Source organism: Petromyzon marinus, chromosome 15 (assembly GCF_048934315.1).
Source record: "Petromyzon marinus isolate PM22_M1 ecotype Great Lakes invasive population chromosome 15, UKy_Petmar_22M1.pri1.0, whole genome shotgun sequence".
Lineage (NCBI taxonomy): Eukaryota > Metazoa > Chordata > Hyperoartia > Petromyzontiformes > Petromyzontidae > Petromyzon > Petromyzon marinus.
The window spans coordinates 5933088-5950851 of NC_133681.1; the positions used below are offsets into that span (position 1 = coordinate 5933088).

Sequence of the window (17764 nt, forward strand, 5' to 3'; positions counted from 1 at the left end):
CAACCTTATGTGTCCTGACTTTTGCCCCCCCCTGTATAATACCAACCCTGTGTCCTGACTTGTGGGCCACCCTGTATAATAACAACCCTATGTGTCCTGACTTTTGGGCCACCATATATAATACCAACCCGATGTGTCCTGACTTTTGGGCCACCCTGTATAATACCAACCCGATGTGTCCTGACTTTTGGGCCACCCTGTATAATACCAACCCGATGTGTCCTGACTTTTGGGCCACCCTGTATAATACCAACCCGATGTGTCCTGACTTTTGGGCCACCCTCTATATGTTCTCAGCGAAAATCTAATGCCAGCAACTTTCTCTCTCTTTCTTTTAGCCTCGTACGAAAAGCCACTTAGATAAAGTCATCGATTTGCAATCTCGTTCTTTCCAAAGGCGCTTACATTTCTACAATCGCTTGCGCTTTTCCATTGTCATTATGTTTGAAAGTAAATCATATATATTTTAAGCGTTTTAAATGTAATCCAATTTCCCTCCGAGCGCATGTGGTCTCACTGCATCAATCGGGAATCCAGGATAAAACAAGAACAATAAAACAAACATATCATGTGGTGATAAAGTCTCAATGTGGCTCAATGAGCCACTTTGTATGTCAGTGAGCCTCCCTGTGTCACAACTCATCCTGCCCGTGCCACAACTCATCCTCCCTGTGCCACACTCATCCTCCCTGCGCCACACTCATCCTGCCCGTGCCCCACTCATCCTCCCTGTGCCACAACTCATCCTCACTGTGCCACAACTCATCCTGCCTGTGCCACAACTCATCCTGCCCGTGCCACACTCATCCTGCCCGTGCCACAACTCATCCTCCCTGTGCCACCCTCATCTTACCTGTGCCACCCTTGCCCATCTCAACTTCTCTCTCCCTCTGTGTTCTGGCCATTTGCGCAGCACGGAAACGGATAACGAGCAAACATGAACCCGTGAAGTTTCACTGCGAGGCTGAGCAAAGAAATCCTCTTCATACATTAATGTCCTTCACTAAATAAGTTAATATTGCCTCTGAAGGATGAGAGCGGGGGTTGGTGTCGAGAAAGCAGTTGAGACCCGCGTGCCAGCATCGCCTGTCAACCCAGAGCCATAGCCTTGGGGGAGGTTCGTATTGATTAAGTCACACTTTCATCATCAGAATCATATTTTTATTTTGTTGTTAATTTTTTCAAATCAGAAGACGCGCTGAATACACACACACAGTATAGATGCTGTTTAAATCTTTATTTAGTACGGCCGGTGTGCCCGAGTAATGTTATCTTCTTATTCACGGCTTGCTGGACTTTTCAATTAAAATGAAAAGTCAATAAATAACTCGGGGAATTTGGTCTCGGAAAGATACTTATTCTGTTTTAACAGGTAATATGATAAAAACATTACAGACAGCATCGGGCCTCCTCTCCAGTGGATCCAGAAGTCAGAGAAGTGAGCCAACACTCCTCATGACCTAGGTTCGAATCCGGATTTCAGCAGACCAACCACGGAGGTGAAACCAGAGTTCGTAAGTGCAGTGAGTTGATGGTCTCAACCCGGTCAAAATGACTCACATAGAGACCCATAGACTCACATAAAGACCCACAGGCTCAGACAAAGACCCGTAGACTCCCATAGAGACCATGGACTCCCATAGAGACCCACACACTCGTATATCGACCCACAAGCTCACAGAGACCCATAGACTCCGATAGAGACCAATAGACTCCCATCGAGACCCATAGATTTTCATAGACTCACACAGAGACCCATAGACTCACACAGAAACCAATAAAAGTACATAGAGACCCACATACCCGCAGAGGACCTTAAACTCAAATTAAAATTCAGAAATTCACATATAGGTCAGAATCTGTATTCATCCTAGAGGAATGAGATAAGCTATAAAGCTCTTTTTCACATATGTCCGATAGTATATGACCATATACCCACATATACTCACATAAAGACCTAAAGACTCACATAGAAACCCATAGACATATATATACCCATATACTCAAGTGAAAACCTATAGACTCATATAGGTCGCCAGATATTTTTTGAGAATTCAATAATTAATTGCTACACACTCCTTTAATTATAAGGCAACAGATGGTAATTTAAGGCCGAGTCGATCTACGCGGGAGGCCCACTTACCAGTTCAGTTTATCGCCACTGATGTTAGCCGTGAGCTGGGAATCCAACTCACGTGCGTCTGCTTCACAGCGCATTGCGCTAATAACTGCGTCACTGCTCCTCCACATCTCAGAGATAACGTTCTTGTGATGATGATGATGATCTTCCAACGATGTTGGCGAACTGCCAATCGATCTTAATCACTTAGTGAGCCCCTTTAAAACTATTCCATAACTCCCCCCCCACCCCCTTCCAGCGAATCCAAACTCTTCTGGTGGCCTAATTATAACGTGACACGGCGATGGTTCAATGCAGAGTTGATCGATCATCATGAGCAACGAAGCTGCGACGCGTAACTATGATTAATACCAACATTGGTAATGAAAGTTATAAATTCGTAAATGCGGTGTCTGCTGCATATCATACGATGCTTGTGCTGATGGTGATGATAGCTAGATAGTGATGATTATTATATAATGGTGATGATTAACTACAAGCGTGATGATGATTATGGTCAATACGTCATGATTACTGTCATTATGCGAAGGTGAAGGAGCGGCCCTGCAATTTCCTGCTCACGCAGCTGCTGCCGGAAGAGTCGCTCGGGAGATGGAGCTCGAGAGAGGACATCCGCACCTTTGACTTTCCCACGAAGTGTATCGACCCCGGAGCGATGATGGGCGTGTGGTATTGTTTCTCGGTTAATACACACACTGCAGTATGAATCAAGTGGTGGTGGCGAGATGTTAACTACCTCGCCTCGTTTACAGGAGGTCGTGGGTTCGATCTCGACCCTAACGCCTGCTGCTGTATACTTGGAGTCTGCGTGTTTTTCCCGTGGTCGCGTGGATTTTCTCCGGGTCCTCCGGTTTTCTCGTCAACATTTAGAAGCACGCGTTTAGAGTGTGTTGTTTGCTGCTATACATTTCCACTCGATAAGCCACTTCGTTGAGCTATCATTTGTGGCCAGGTCACTTCTGAAAAAATCGCTACATAGCCTCAGTGGGCCTGAACCTGGTAACATACAAAAAAAAAGTTGAGTTTAAAAACCCTAAGGGTGTAACTCACCCTGGCTCTTTGATCCTATAGCTTTGATCCTATAGCTGTGATCCTATAGCTTTGAGCCTATAGCTCGGCCTTACCTGGTTAAAAAAAAATAAAGTTAGTTTTAAGATGAATACACTGGCAGTGTTCAGCAGGGGCGCCACCAGGGTTCGAACCGTGAACCTCTTGCAACAAATCAGCAAACGCGGTTCGCTGTGGTGCAGCAGCGTTCGTGACAAACGTGTTCATATTTTTTTCTTTTAATATCATTCGGTGACACCGACGGTGGTGGTGGTGTTGGTCTTGAGTGAGTGTGTCAGTCGCCACCACTAGTCGGGCCGGGTCGCTCAGCTCCGCCGAAGCAACGTACTTCTTTACATTCCATAGACTCAGAGCTGCGTATGGGGACGTAAAGAGGCACATTGCCTCAGCCGAATCACCACGTGGCGGAGGGGACTCACATCTCGTCCTTAACTCCCCCGTCCCTTGTGTGTGTGTGTGACAATTGTCTGAACCGGTCCTGGGCCTGCCCTAGGTCGACTTCAGCCTCAAATGAGTACCTGGTGCGGTGTGTGAACATCGCCACTGGGGAAACAAAGGCGGCCGGGCGTGGTGCTGGCCATCCACCGGCCTTCATAGGTGCGGCTCGCTAACAGCACTGAAGCTTGTTCAAAGAACCCTTCATGACCGACCCGGGCGTGATGGGACCTTCATCCAGGGGCCGATTGACAACGCGATTAAATTAACGAATAATATCGTGTTTTGTTGTTGTTATCTAAATATATATTTAAGTTCACACATTTCATTCCGCTTTTTTGTTTGTTGTAATCCTAAACCGCCAGCATTTTGCCTTCGCAAATCCCCGACACTGCCGATGAGCCCCAAGAGGGAGCGAAGCGAGTCCAGACTTTTAACGGCACTCGAACGCCTCACCCCGACTTGCGTGATGAGCGAGCAGGCTACAAATTCTTTAAAAGCTGCAGCTGTCGTGGGAGAAATAGGAGGGCGGGGGATGGGTTGAGCGAGAGGGCCGTGGTGGTGGGTATTGGGTGGGGATAGTCGTGGGGGGAGTTGGGGGTACGGGGGGGGGGGCAACGGGGTGGGGGGCAACGGGGGGGGGGGGGGTGGTGAAGTTGGAGGAGCGGGAGGGAGAAATAAATGCGTTCTGCGAACACTGCATTTCTTACGACCCACAGAAAATCTATAACTGCCTACTTTGTATTATATCACCCGAATTCTGTAGATTCCTTCTGCGTCCGTACGTTTCGGGCGCAGGGTAACATCGCAAGCAGCCGTAGCAGCGGCGGCGGCAGCAGCGTTTTCATTACCGAGTTTATTAATGACACTGAGATGGCATCGGTTCAAAAACACAGCAGCAGCAGCAGCTTTGTCCACACGCGTCAGTCAATACCTCAGACTCGCCGCCGTTTAAGATCGTCAAAGACCTAGTTTTGCTAGTTGCGCAAACATTCCTCCAGGACTCTGCTGTACTCTGCAATGTTGGTGGTTGTTTTTGTCTTTGGTTGTTGTTGTTGTTACTGTGACTCACGCAGCAAACCACGGATCTGCCTGTGTAAACATAGCCGGGAGAATTGGCGCTAACGGGGACAGCCACCACCACCACCACCCCCTGTGTAACAAATCAAACTTAACTTAAACAATTACGAGACGACGTTTCGCTCAATGGCCCTCCACCCACATGCATCTCTCTGCTATGCAGAAGGGCCACGGCCTGGAACGTCGCCCAGTGTACACATGCGGTGCGTTCTTTTCAGGGCAGCGTTGAGAACTCATTCTCGGTCAACATGCGTTCACTTTTACCGTATTGAGAATTTAATATTTTCTCATTGTCATTTTGTAGCAACCTCATTTAACATATATACGCACTTCATAGAGTGGTGTTATTAAAAGTGGTGGTGTAATTATGGTGACAGATAGGAGAACGGGTTAAGGAGGGGTTGGGGTAGTAATATGGTTTGAGGTAGTGATAGGGGTAGTGATAGGAGTTGGGGTAGTGATATGGGTTGAGTTAGTGATAGGGGTTTGGTTAGTGATAGCGGTAGTGATAGGAGTAGTGATAGGGGTAGTGATAGGGGTTTGGTTAGTGATAGGGGTAGTAAAAGGGGTAGGGATAGTAATAGGGGTAGTGATAGGGTAGTGATAGGGGTAGGGGTAGTGGTATGGGTAGTATTAGGGGTTAGGGTTGTGATAATGGTAGTGATAGGGGTAGTGATAGGGGTAGGGGTAGTGATAGGGGTAGGGATAGTGATAGAGGTCGTGACAGGGGTAGGTGTAGTGATAGGGGTAGTGATAGGGGTAGTGACAGGGGTAGTGACAGGGGTAGGGGTAGTGATAGGGGTCGTGACAGGGGTAGGTGTAGTGATAGGGGTAGTGAGAGGGGTAGGGGTAGTTATAGGGGTAGTGACAGGGGTTGGGGTAGTGATAGAGGCCGTGACAGGGGTAGGTGTAGTGATAGGGGTAGTGATAGGGGTAGTGCCAGGGGTAGTGACAGGGGTAGGGGTAGTGACAGGGGTAGGGGTAGTGATAGGGGTCGTGACAGGGGTAGCTGAAGTGATAGTGGTTGTGATAGGGGTAGTGATAGGGGTAGTGACAGGGGTAGTGACAGGGGTAGGTGTAGTGATAGGGGTAGTGATAGGGATAGTGACAGGGGTAGGTGTAGTGATAGGGGTAGTGACAGGGGTAGGGGTAGTGATAGGGGTCGTGACAGGGATAGGTGTAGTGACAGGGGTAGTGATAGGGGTAGTGATAAGGGTAGGGGTAGTGGTAGGGGTAGTGATAGGGGTAGGGGTAGTGGTAGGGGTAGTGATAGGGGTAGTGATAGGGGTAGTGATAGGGGTAGTGATAGAGGTCATGACAGGAGTAGGGGTAGTGACAGGGGTAGTGATAGGGGTAGTGATAGGGGTAGTGAGAGGGGTAGTGATAGGGGTCGTGACAGGGGTAGTGATAGGGGTTGTGACAGGGGTAGTGATAGGGGTAGGGGTAGTGATAGGGGTAGTGATAGGGGTCATGACAGGGGTAGGTGTAGTGATAGGGGTAGTGATAGGGATAGTGACAGGGGTAGGGGTAGTGATAGGGATAGTGACAGGGGTAGTGATAGGGGTAGTGACAGGTGTAGGTGTAGTGATAGGGGTAGTGACAGGGGTAGGGATAGTGATAGGAATAGTGACAGGGGTAGTGATAGGGGTTGGGGTAGTGATAGGGGTCGTGACAGGGGTAGGGGTAGTGATAGGGGTAGTGATAGGGGTTGGGGTAGTGATAGGGGTCGTGACAGGGGTAGAGGTAAGCCTGGTCGTAGCTGGCAAGCCGGGGGCATGGAGCAGCAGCACTAGCAGGATGATGATGGGCGAGGGGAGAAAAGACGGGGGCTGTGTCTAAGGGAGGAACGAACGGAATCTCATGTGATGAGTCTTTGTTAAAACGATGTCACGAGACCCCGTTAGGCTGGGCAGTACCCTCCTGAAGACGAGTCAAGGGACTCGGTGAAGCAATGCTGGGAAGACGAGCGAGACGATGATGATGATGATGATGATGCTAATATGATCATTATAAATCAGTATTGCACTCAGAGCAGCGTCTGCAAATAACCGGCGAGGCGGGGTGAGTAATCAGTTAATGGAACCTCGCTGTAACCTGCCGGCTCTCCCCTGACGTCTAGACTCGCCTGCCTGCCTGCTTCTTTGTCCGCAACGGAGAGGAATAGGGGAGAGGAATAGGGGAGGGAATAGGGGAAGGAATAGGGGAGAGAATAGGGGAGAGGATAGGGGAGAGAATAGGGGAGGGAATAGGGGAGAGGATAGGGGAGAGAATAGGGGAGAGAATAGGGGAGGGAATAGAGGGAGGCGGCAGAGAGGAGAGTAGTGACAGCCGAGCATGGAACAGAGGGAAAACGGAGAGAGAGAGAGTGGATTAGAGAATCGAGAGGGAGAGGAATCAGGAATAGGGTAGTAGAGGAAGGAGCAGAAGGAATCAATGAGTCAATAGTGGAGAGATTATTGGATATCATAGAGTACGATATACATTATAGAGGAGATAGTTGATGACAGAGTAGAGGTGACATGATAGGTGAGATCATAGATGAGAGAGGAGAGGTGCGGGTAGAGGTGAGATTAGAGGACCCAGCGCGCATTCTCGTGGAGCTGACGTCAGCGCTGATGAGTCGCTCATCTCAAACTACTGCGGCAATCATCACCATCATCACCACGACTATTGTCACCATCAACACCACGACTATTGTCACCATCATCATCACGACTATTGTCACCATCACTATCACGACTATTGTCACCATCATCACCACGACTATTGTCACCATCATCACCACGACTATTGTCACCATCATTATCACGACTATTGTTACCATCATCATCATCATCCCGGCTATTGTTACCATCATCATCACGACTATTGTTACCATCATTATCCCGACTATTGTTACCATCATCACGACTATTGTTACCATCATCATCACGACTATTGTTACCATGATCATCACGGCTATTGTTACCATCATCATCACGACTATTGTTACCATCATCATCATCACGACTATTGCTACCATCATCATCACGGCTCTTGTTACCATCATCACGACTATTGTTACCATCATTATCACGGCTATTGTTACCTTCATCATCATCATCACGACTATTGTTACCATCATCATCATCATCAAGACTATTGTTATCATCATCATCACGACTATTGTTACCATCATCATCATCACGACTATTATTACCATCATCATCATCATCACGAATATTATTACCATCATCATCATCAGCAGCAGCAACATCATCATTATCACCGCTACTATTATTAGTAGGAACATTATCAGCAGCAGTGGCATCACCACATCATCATCATCAACTTTAGCCGCATCGGCAGCCGCGTCATCATAGTCACCATCAGCAGCCGCATACATCATCATCAGCATCATCATTACTCCTGTCATAAGTCATCAGCAGCAGCAGCATCATCAGCATCATCACTACTCCTGTCATAAGTCATCAGCAGCAGCATCATCATCATCAACAGCAGCAGAAGCAGCAGCAGTAGAAATTATCATAAATGTCCTCACGACTATCATCAGCATCACCACTGTCATTACATCACCCACCCCATCGCCCCCATACAGGAACGTGGAATTTACACCACTGACTCATTCATGGCTGTTAAGCACTGCTCGCAAAGAGGCGGCACTTATCTCCGTCATGGGAACGTGGAATTTCCACGCACGGCCTTCCGAGACATCGTCACCGCCCGCTGCTCTTAGCAGCCTGTGGCGCAGTACGTTTTGGGCTATTACAGTCCTTGGTAAATAATCCACTGCTGGATGAAAGCCGTGTCGGCTAAGGTGGGGGGGGGGGGGGGTTGTTTGACCATACTTCACCACACTGAGACGGAGTGTTGAGATCTGAAGCGAAATGGACGGCACGCGTCAAGGGGTCGTGAGGGGTGGCGTTGGGAGGTCCTCATCCAGCAGTGGATAGACCCCGGCTCATGATGATGATGATGGGGAGAGCGTTCATCCAGCAGTGGACAGACCACGGCTCATGATGATGATGATGGGGAGAGCGTTCATCTGGCAGTGGATAGACCCCGGCTCATGATGATTATGTTGATGGGGAGAGCGTTCATCCAGCAGTGGACAGACCACGGCTCATGATGATGATGGGGAGAGCGTTCATCCAGCAGTGGATAGACCACGGCTCATGATGATGATGGGGAGAGCGTTCATCCAGCAGTGGATAGACCCCGGCTCATGATGATGATGATTATGGGGAGAGCGTTCATCCAGCAGTGGATAGACCACGGCTCATGATGATGATGGGGAGAGCGTTCATCCAGCAGTGGATAGACCACGGCTCATGATGATGATGGGGAGAGCGTTCATCCAGCAGTGGATAGACCACGGCTCATGATGATGATGATGGGGAGAGCGTTCATCCGGCAGTGGATAGACCACGGCTCATGATGATGATGATGGGGAGAGCGTTCATCCAGCAGTGGACAGACCACGGCTCATGATGATGATGGGGAGAGCGTTCATCCAGCATTGGACAGACCACGGCTCATGATGATGATGGGGAGAGCGTTCATCCAGCAGTGGATAGACCATGGATTAGAGTTAAAATGATGGTGGTGGTAGTGAGAGTCATCATCCAGCAGTGGATAGGACAGACCCTCCCCGCAAGGGTAGAGGAGATGCGTAGGAAGTGTGTGTGGCCTGGGCCTCCCCTCGGTCGACTCAGCCTTTAAATGAGTACGGTTACTTGGTGCGATGTGTAAACATCAGTACTGGTGAGACAAAGGCGGCCGGGCGTGGAGCTGGCCACCAGCCCCTCGTGCGCCTTGCCGGCCTTCGTATGTTCTCGATCACAACACTTATGTTGAGGCTATAACGGGAATCTTTGTCTTTGAGTGTGTGTGGACTCGCGTGCACCTCTGGCCATATTTAGTCAACAAATTGTAGAGAGAGATTAGTTTCCTCATCACCCACCCACCTCTCAGTGATTGTGTGTGTATGTGTGTGAGTGTATGTGTGTGTGAGTGTATGTGTGAGTGTGTGTGAGTGTATGTGTGTGTGTATGTGTGTGAGTATATGTGTGTGTGAGTGTATGTGTGCGTGAGTGTATGTGTGTGTAAGGTGCTCGCTAACAGCACTTGCCCCTACAGTCTGTTAAGGCTATATGGGGGATATTTGTGTGTGTGTGTATGTGTGTGAGTGCGTATGTGTGTGTGAGTGCGTATGTGTGTGTGAGTGTATGTGTGTGTGAGTGTATGTGTGTGTGTATGTGTGTGTGAGTGTATGTGTGTGTGAGTGTATGTGTGTGTGAGTGTATGTGTGTATGTGTGTGTGAGTGTATGTGTGTGTGAGTGTATGTGTGTGTGAGTGTATGTGTGTGTGTACGTGTGTGTGAGTGTATGTGTGTGTGAGTGTATGTGTGTGTGAGTGTGTGAGTGTATGTGTGTGAGTGTATGTGTGTGTGAGTGTATGTGTGTGAGTGTATGTGTGTGTGAGTGTATGTGTGTGTGAGTGTATGTGTGTGTGAGTGTATGTGTGTATGTGTGTGTGAGTGTATGTGTGTGTGAGTGTATGTGTGTGTGAGTGTATGTGTGTGTGAGTGTATGTGTGTGTGAGTGTATGTGTGTGTGAGTGTATGTGTGTGTGAGTGTGTGAGTGTATGTGTGTGTGAGTGTATGTGTGTGTGAGTGTATGTGTGTGTGAGTGTATGTGTGTATGTGCGTATGCGTGCGTGTGCGGTAGTGTAGCGGTTAGGGCGCTGCGCTACGAACCCGGTGACCCGAGTTCGATTCCCGCTCACGGCCAAAACCGGTGGCGATTATCTGAACCGGTCCTGGGCCTCCTCCTCTAGGTCTACTCAGCCTCAAATAAGTACCTTGTGCGGTGTGTAAACATCGCCACTGGGGAGACAAAGGCGGCTGGGCGTGGTGTTGGCCGCCCGCCCCCTCGTGTGCCGTGCCGGCCTTGATAGGTGCTCGCTAACAGCACTTGCCCCTACAGTCTGTGACAGGCTATACGGGGGATCTTTTTTTGTCTTTGTGTATGCGTGTGTGTGAGGTAGTGTGTATACGTGTGTGTGTGTGTGAGGCAGTGTGTATACGTGTGTGTGTGAGGCAGTGTGTATACGTGTGTGTGTGAGGCAGTGTGTATAGGTGTGTGTATGAGAGTCAGTGTGTATACGTGTGTGTGTGAGGCAGTGTGTATACTTGTGTGTGTGTGTGTGAGGCAGTGTGTATACGTGTGTGTGTGAGGCAGTCTGTATACGTGTGTGTGTGTGTGAGGCAGTGTGTATACGTGTGTGTGTGTGTGAATGAGAGGCAGTGTGTATACGTGTGTGAATGAGAGTGTGTATACGTGTTTGTGTGGTAGTGTGTACACGTGTGTGTGTGTGTGAGGCAGTGTGCATACGTGTGTGTGTGAATGAGAGTCAGTGTGTATACGTGTGTGTGTGTGAGAATGAGAGTCAGTGTGTGTACGTGCGTGTGTGTGAATGAGAGTCAGTGTGTATACGTGTGTGTGTGTGAATGAGAGTCAGTGTGTATACGTGTGTGTGTGTGAATGAAAGTCAGTGTGTATACGTGTGTGTGTGTGTGTGAATGAGAGGCAGTGTGTATACGTGTGTGTGTGAATGAGAATCAGTGTGTATACGTGTGTGTGTGAATGAGAATGAGAGTCAGTGTGTATACGTGTGTGTGTGAATGAGAATCAGTGTGTGTATGTGTGAATGAGAGTGAGTGTGTATACGTGTGTGCGTGTGAATGAGAGTCAGTGTGTATACGTGTGTGTGTGTGTGAATGAGAGTCAGTGTGTATACGTGTGTGTGTGAATGAGAGTCAGTGTGTATACGTGTGTGAATGAGAGGCAGTGTGTATACGTGTGTGTGTGAATGAGAATCAATGTGTATACGTGTGTGTGTGTGTGTGAATGAGAATCAGTGTGTATACGTGTGTGTGTGTGAATGAAAGTCAGTGTGTATACGTGTGTGTGTGTGAATGAGAGTCAGTGTGTATACGTGTGTGTGTGAATGAGAGGCAGTGTGTATACGTGTGTGTGTGTGTGTGTGAATGAGAGGCAGTGTGTATACGTGTGTGTGTGAATGAGAGGAAGTGTGTATACGTGTGTGTGTGTGAATGAGAGTCTGTGTGTATACGTGTGTGTGTGTGAATGAGAGGCAGTGTGTATACGTGTGTGTGTGTGAATGAGAGGCAGTGTGTATACGTGTGTGTGTGTGAATGAGAGGCAGTGTGTATACGTGTGTGTGAATGAGAGGCAGTGTGTATACGTGCGTGTGTGTGTGAATTAGAGGCAGTGTGTATACGTGTGTGTGTGTGCGAATGAGAGGCAGTTTGTATACGTGTATGTGTGAATGAGAGGCAGTGTGTATACGTGTGTGTGTGTGTGTGAATGAGAGGCAGTCTGTATACGTGTGTGTGTGAATGAGAGGCAGTGTGTATACGTGTGTGTGTGTGTGAATGAGAGGCAGTGTGTATACGTGTGTGTGTGTGCGAATGAGAGGCAGTGTGTATACGTGTGTGTGTGAATGAGAGTCAGTGTGTATACGTGTGTGTGTGTGAATGAGAGTCAGTGTGTATACGTGTGTGTGTGTGAATGAGAGGCAGTGTGTATACGTGTGTGTGTGAATGCGAGGCAGTGTGTATACGTGTGTGTGTGTGAATGAGAGTCAGTGTGTATACGTGTGTGTGTGTGAATGAGAGGCAGTGTGTATACGTGTGTGTGTGTGAATGAGAGGCAGTGTGTATACGTGTGTGTGTGTGAATGAGAGGCAGTGTGTATACGTGTGTGTGTGTGAATGAGAGTGTGTATACGTGTGTGTGTGCGTGAATGAGAGTCAGTGTGTATACGTGTGTGTGTGTGTGAATGAGAGGCAGTGTGTATACGTGTGTGTGTGAATGAGAGTCAGTGTGTATACGTGTGTGTGTGAATGAGAGGCAGTGTGTATGTGTGTGTGAATGAGAGGCAGTGTGTATACGTGTGTGTGTGTGTGTGAATGAGAGGCAGTGTGTATACGTGTGTGTGTGAATGAGAGGCAGTGTGTATACGTGTGTGTGTGTGATTGAGAGGCAGTGTGTATTCGTGTGTGTGAATGAGAGTCAGTGTGTATACGTGTGTGTGTGAATGAGAGGCAGTGTGTATACGTGTGTGTGTGTGTGAATGAGAGGCAGTGTGTATACGTGTGTGTGTGTGTGTGTGAATGAGAGGCAGTGTGTATACGTGTGTGTGTGTGAATGAGAGGCAGTGTGTATACGTGTGTGTGTGTGTGTGAATGAGAGGCAGTGTGTATACGCGTGTGTATGTGTTTGTAAATGAGAGTCAGTGTGTATACATGTGTGTGTGAATGAGAGTCAGTGTGTATACGTGTGTGTGTGTGAATGAGAGGCAGTGTGTATACGTGTGTGTGTGTGAATGAGAGTCAGTGTGTATACGTGTGTGTGAATGAGAGTCAGTGTGTATACGTGTGTGTGTGTGTGAATGAGAGGCAGTGTGTATACGTGTGTGTGTGAATGAAAGTCAGTGTGTATACGTGTGTGTGTGTGAATGAGAGGCAGTGTGTATACGTGTGGGTGTGTGTGTGTGAATGAGAGTCAGTGTGTATACGTGTGGGTGTGTGTGTGAATGAGAGTCAGTGTGTATACGTGTGTGTGTGTGAATGAGAATCAGTGTGTATACGTGTGTGTGTGTGAATGAGAGGCAGTGTGTATACGTGTGTGTGTGTGAATGAGAGTCAGTGTGTATACGTGTGTGTGTGTGTGTGAATGAGAGTCAGTGTGTATGTGTGTGTGAATGAGAGTCAGTGTGTATACGTGTGTGTGTGTGTGTGAATGAGAGTCAGTGTGTATACGTGTGTGTGTATATGTGAATGAGAGTCAGTGTGTATACGTGTGTGTGTGTGTGAATGAGAATCAGTGTGTATGTGTGTGTGAATGAGAGTCAGTGTGTATACGTGTGTGTGTGTGAATGAGAGGCAGTGTGTATACGTGTGTGTGTATATGTGAATGAGAGTCAGTGTGTATACGTGTGTGTGTGTGTGTGAATGAGAGTCAGTGTGTATACGTGTGTGTGTGTGTGTGAATGAGAGTCAGTGTGTATACGTGTGTGTGTGTATATGTGAATGAGAGTCAGTGTGTATACGTGTGTGTGTGTGTGAATGAGAGTCAGTGTGTATACGTGTGTGTGTGTGTGTGAATGAGAGTCAGTGTGTATACGTGTGTGTGTGTGAATGAGAGGCAGTGTGTATACGTGTGTGTGAATGAGAGTCAGTGTGTATACGTGTGTGTGTATATGTGAATGAGAGTCAGTGTGTATACGTGTGTATATGTGAATGAGAGTCAGTGTGTATACGTGTATATGTGTATGAGAGTCAGTGTGTATACGTGTGTGTATATGTGAATGAGAGGCAGTGTGTATACGTGTGTGTGTATATGTGAATGAGAGTCAGTGTGTATACGTGTGTGTGTATATGTCAATGAGAGTCAGTGTGTATACGTGTGTGTGTGTGTGAATGAGAGTCAGTGTGTATACGTGTGTGTGTGAATGAGAGTCAGTGTGTATACGTGTGTGTGTGAATGAGAGTCAGTGTGTATACGTGTGTGTGTATATGTAAATGAGAGTCAGTGTGTATACGTGTGTGTGTATATGTAAATGAGAGTCAGTGTGTATACGTGTTCGTCGCTGTTTACGCGAGCGATCGCGTAGGGCGGTTCGCGCGCTGCACTACGAACCCGGCGACCCGAGTTCCGACTTCCGAGGAGTCCCGTTCACTGCTCACCTCCGATTATCACGGCTGACTACTGCACTGTTGTGCACCTGCGAAAGATGTTCAACGGACGTACTGCAACAGTGGCGATGAGCTTGTGCAACAGCGAACTCTGCAGAAGAGGAACGCGCGAAAGATCGCGGTCGGCAGCTCTCCGCCACCGTCAGACGAATGCTGCGATATTGAATTGCAGGCGCAGCGAGCACGTGTCTTTTAACCCTTACATTTGTGTACACACACTCACACATTCTACAGCACGTGAACATGACAAAGGCAAAGATCTCCCGTGTAGCCTTCAGAATCCTGCTGCTGAAGGAGTGGTCGACAACCCTCCCCCCACCCCCGGCCGCCTTTGTCTCCCCAGTGCTGACGTTATCACACCGCACCAGGTACGCGTTTGAGGTCGAAACGACACGCCCACAAACGCACGTGAACACACACACAAGCAAAGACAAAGATTTCACTATAACCTTAAAAGATTGTCGGGACAAGTGCTGTTAGCGGGCACCTAAGAAGGCCGGGGTGGGTGGCCAGGACCACGCCCGGCCGCCTTTGTCTCCCTCGTGGCGATGTTTACACACCGCACCAGGTACTCATTTGAGGCCGATTGGACTGCTGTTGGCCGTGAGCGGGAATCGAATTAGGGTCACCAGGTGCTTACACACCCACAATGCCAACACACGTGTACAGCCACCGTCAGTCACACACACACACACAACCACAACGCACACAAACACACCAACACACATTTAGTGTATACATATTATAATAATTAGCACATACAGACGAACAAATATCCCCCGATACACTGTTGAGGCAATTTTTCTTCACTCACACGCGCAAAACACTCGGCTCACCGAGCAGTGCGCTAACCCACCGCGCCACCACTCCTCACACACGCACACTCACAGACACACCCAGAAAAGGCACTCTCACACCATCACCCTCACAAAGAAACATCCCAACATACATACACACACACATATACACCCTCAATCACACACACACAAAGACACAAAGCCAAAGATCCCCCGTATAGCCTTAACAGACTGTTGGAGCAAGTGCTGTTAGCGAGCACCTATCAGGGCCGGAAAGGCACACGAGGGGATGGGTGGCCAGCACCACGCCCGATGATTACACACCGCACGAGATACAAACTTGAGTGGACTCAGGGGAGGCCCAGGACCAGTTCAGATAATCGTCACTGGTTTTGGCCATGAGCGAGAATAGAACTCGGGACGCCGGGTTCGTAGTGCAGCGCGCTTACCACTACACTACCGTTCCTGACACACACACACAGGCACACCCATAGATACACATACACACATATCCCAACACACACACACACAAACACACACACACATATACACTAACCTTGCAGACAAACACACACACGAGCAGCCTAACACACATTAAGAAGACACACCCATACATACACTCCACAAACAACCATCTCAACACATACACTCTCATTCTCATACACACAGACATACCCACCCGCACACACACACGAACACCCCAACACACTTAAAACACACATATGCACCGACTTTCACACGCACGCACACACTGAATAACACATTCTCATAAACACACACCCATAACCATCCCAAACCCACACACATGCCCCCTTAGACACACATACACAGATAGCCTAACACACTCACAGACACCACCCATGCATACACTCCACACACGCGCACAAGCATCTCAACACGCATAAACACACACATAGGCGCACCCTTACACCCACACTAGCAATTAATAAAACACACAATTGCGCTAAAACGGAGCAATTTTAATTTGCAAATGAGTAAAATGTGTTACAGAGCATAACCACAATACAAAGATCCCCCGTATAGCCTGAACAGACTTTTGGAATTGTTAGCGAGCACCTACTCATGTCAGCACGGCACTCGAGGGGGTGATGTTGCCAACACCACGGCCGGCCGCCTTTGTCTTCCTCGCGACAATGTTCACACACCCCACCGGGTACAGTACTCATTTGAGGTCGAGTCAACCTAGGGGAGGCCCAGGAACCGCTTGTTTGGATAATCGTCACTTGTGTTGACGAGCGGGAATCGAACTCTGGACGCCGGGTTCGTAGCAAATCGCGCTAACCGCTGCGCCACCGCTCCCCACGCGCGCGCAGCAAAAGCGCAGCAAAACTACCCCCGGTCAACTGAATGAGGGGACACCCTCCGACCGGCTCACACGGAGGGTGAGACAACACCCACCGATACTGGATGAGACATCTGCAGTGAGCGAGAGGGAGACACACAAACACACACACACAGCGAGTCCGCGACTTACTGACCGGCCTTTCCGTGTGAGAATTCGCGAGGTACTCTGCCGTGTACTCACCCCCAATCCGGCAGTCCTGCTCCTCCTCCTCCTCCCCGTCCCCTCCACCACGCGCGTTACCACCAGAGTCGCTCGCCCCTTTGCCTGCTCGGCCAGACTGGAAGCTGGAGCCGACAGGAGGGAGGGAGCGATCATATGGAGCACGGTGCTAGGGTGGGAGGGAGGGAGGGAGGGGGAGGGAGGGAGAGATAAAAAGAGAAGGCAGAGAGGGAGGGGAGCGAGGGATGACGAGAGGGGAGGGAGGCAGAGAGGAAAGGGGAGGATGGAGTGGGCCATGGTTGCTAGCGAGGGTGAGTCAGATAGAGCAGGGAGTTAGGGGCAGAAGGGGGGAGGGAGGGATCGAGTGGGGCATGGTGGGTGAATGGAGGAGACGAGATGGAGGGAGGGAGGTGGGATGAAGCAGGGAGATGGGAGGGGAGATGCAGGGATTGTGAGAGGCAGGGAAGGAGGGAGAGGTGCAGGGATTGTGAGAGGCAGGGAAGGAGGGAGAGATGCAGGAATAGGGAGGGAAAGAGGGAGAGAGGGAATAGGGAGAGACGCAGGGATGAGGAGAGCGACCGAGTGGGACATTGGGCTGTGGAGAGAGGGATGACGTGAGAGAGAGGGAGGGAGGCTGGGATGAGCTGATGAGGAGGAGGGGTGCATGGAGGGGTGGGTGGGCGTGTTAATCTGACTCTTTAAACTTGTGTGTGTGTGTGCGCGCGTGTGTGTGTGTGTCTGTGAGCAATGCGCCACGAATCCAGCAACCTGAGTTCGACTCCCGGCCACGGCTAACGTGAGCAGCGAGTGATTACCAGAGCCGGTCGTGGGCCTCCACTAGGTCGACGCAGCCTGAAAATAATCCCTGGTGCGGTGTGTAAACACAACTCGTGGCGTGGTGCTGACCGCAACAACTCCACCCCGTGCGCCCCTC

At 49.2% G+C, this 17764-nt stretch overlaps 1 long non-coding RNA gene across 1 annotated transcript in view; it reads right to left on the reverse strand.

The window, feature by feature from the left end:
• Positions 1 to 17451, reverse strand: part of LOC116942622 (uncharacterized) — a 62702-nt gene extending 45251 nt beyond the window's left edge. The window contains exons 1-2 of the long non-coding RNA XR_004402815.2: positions 16852 to 17451; positions 14453 to 14537 (exon numbers count right to left, since the gene is read on the reverse strand). This is a non-coding gene — a long non-coding RNA (uncharacterized LOC116942622). The remainder of the gene's footprint in view (positions 1 to 14452; positions 14538 to 16851) is intronic.
• Positions 17452 to 17764: the final 313 nt, after the last annotated feature.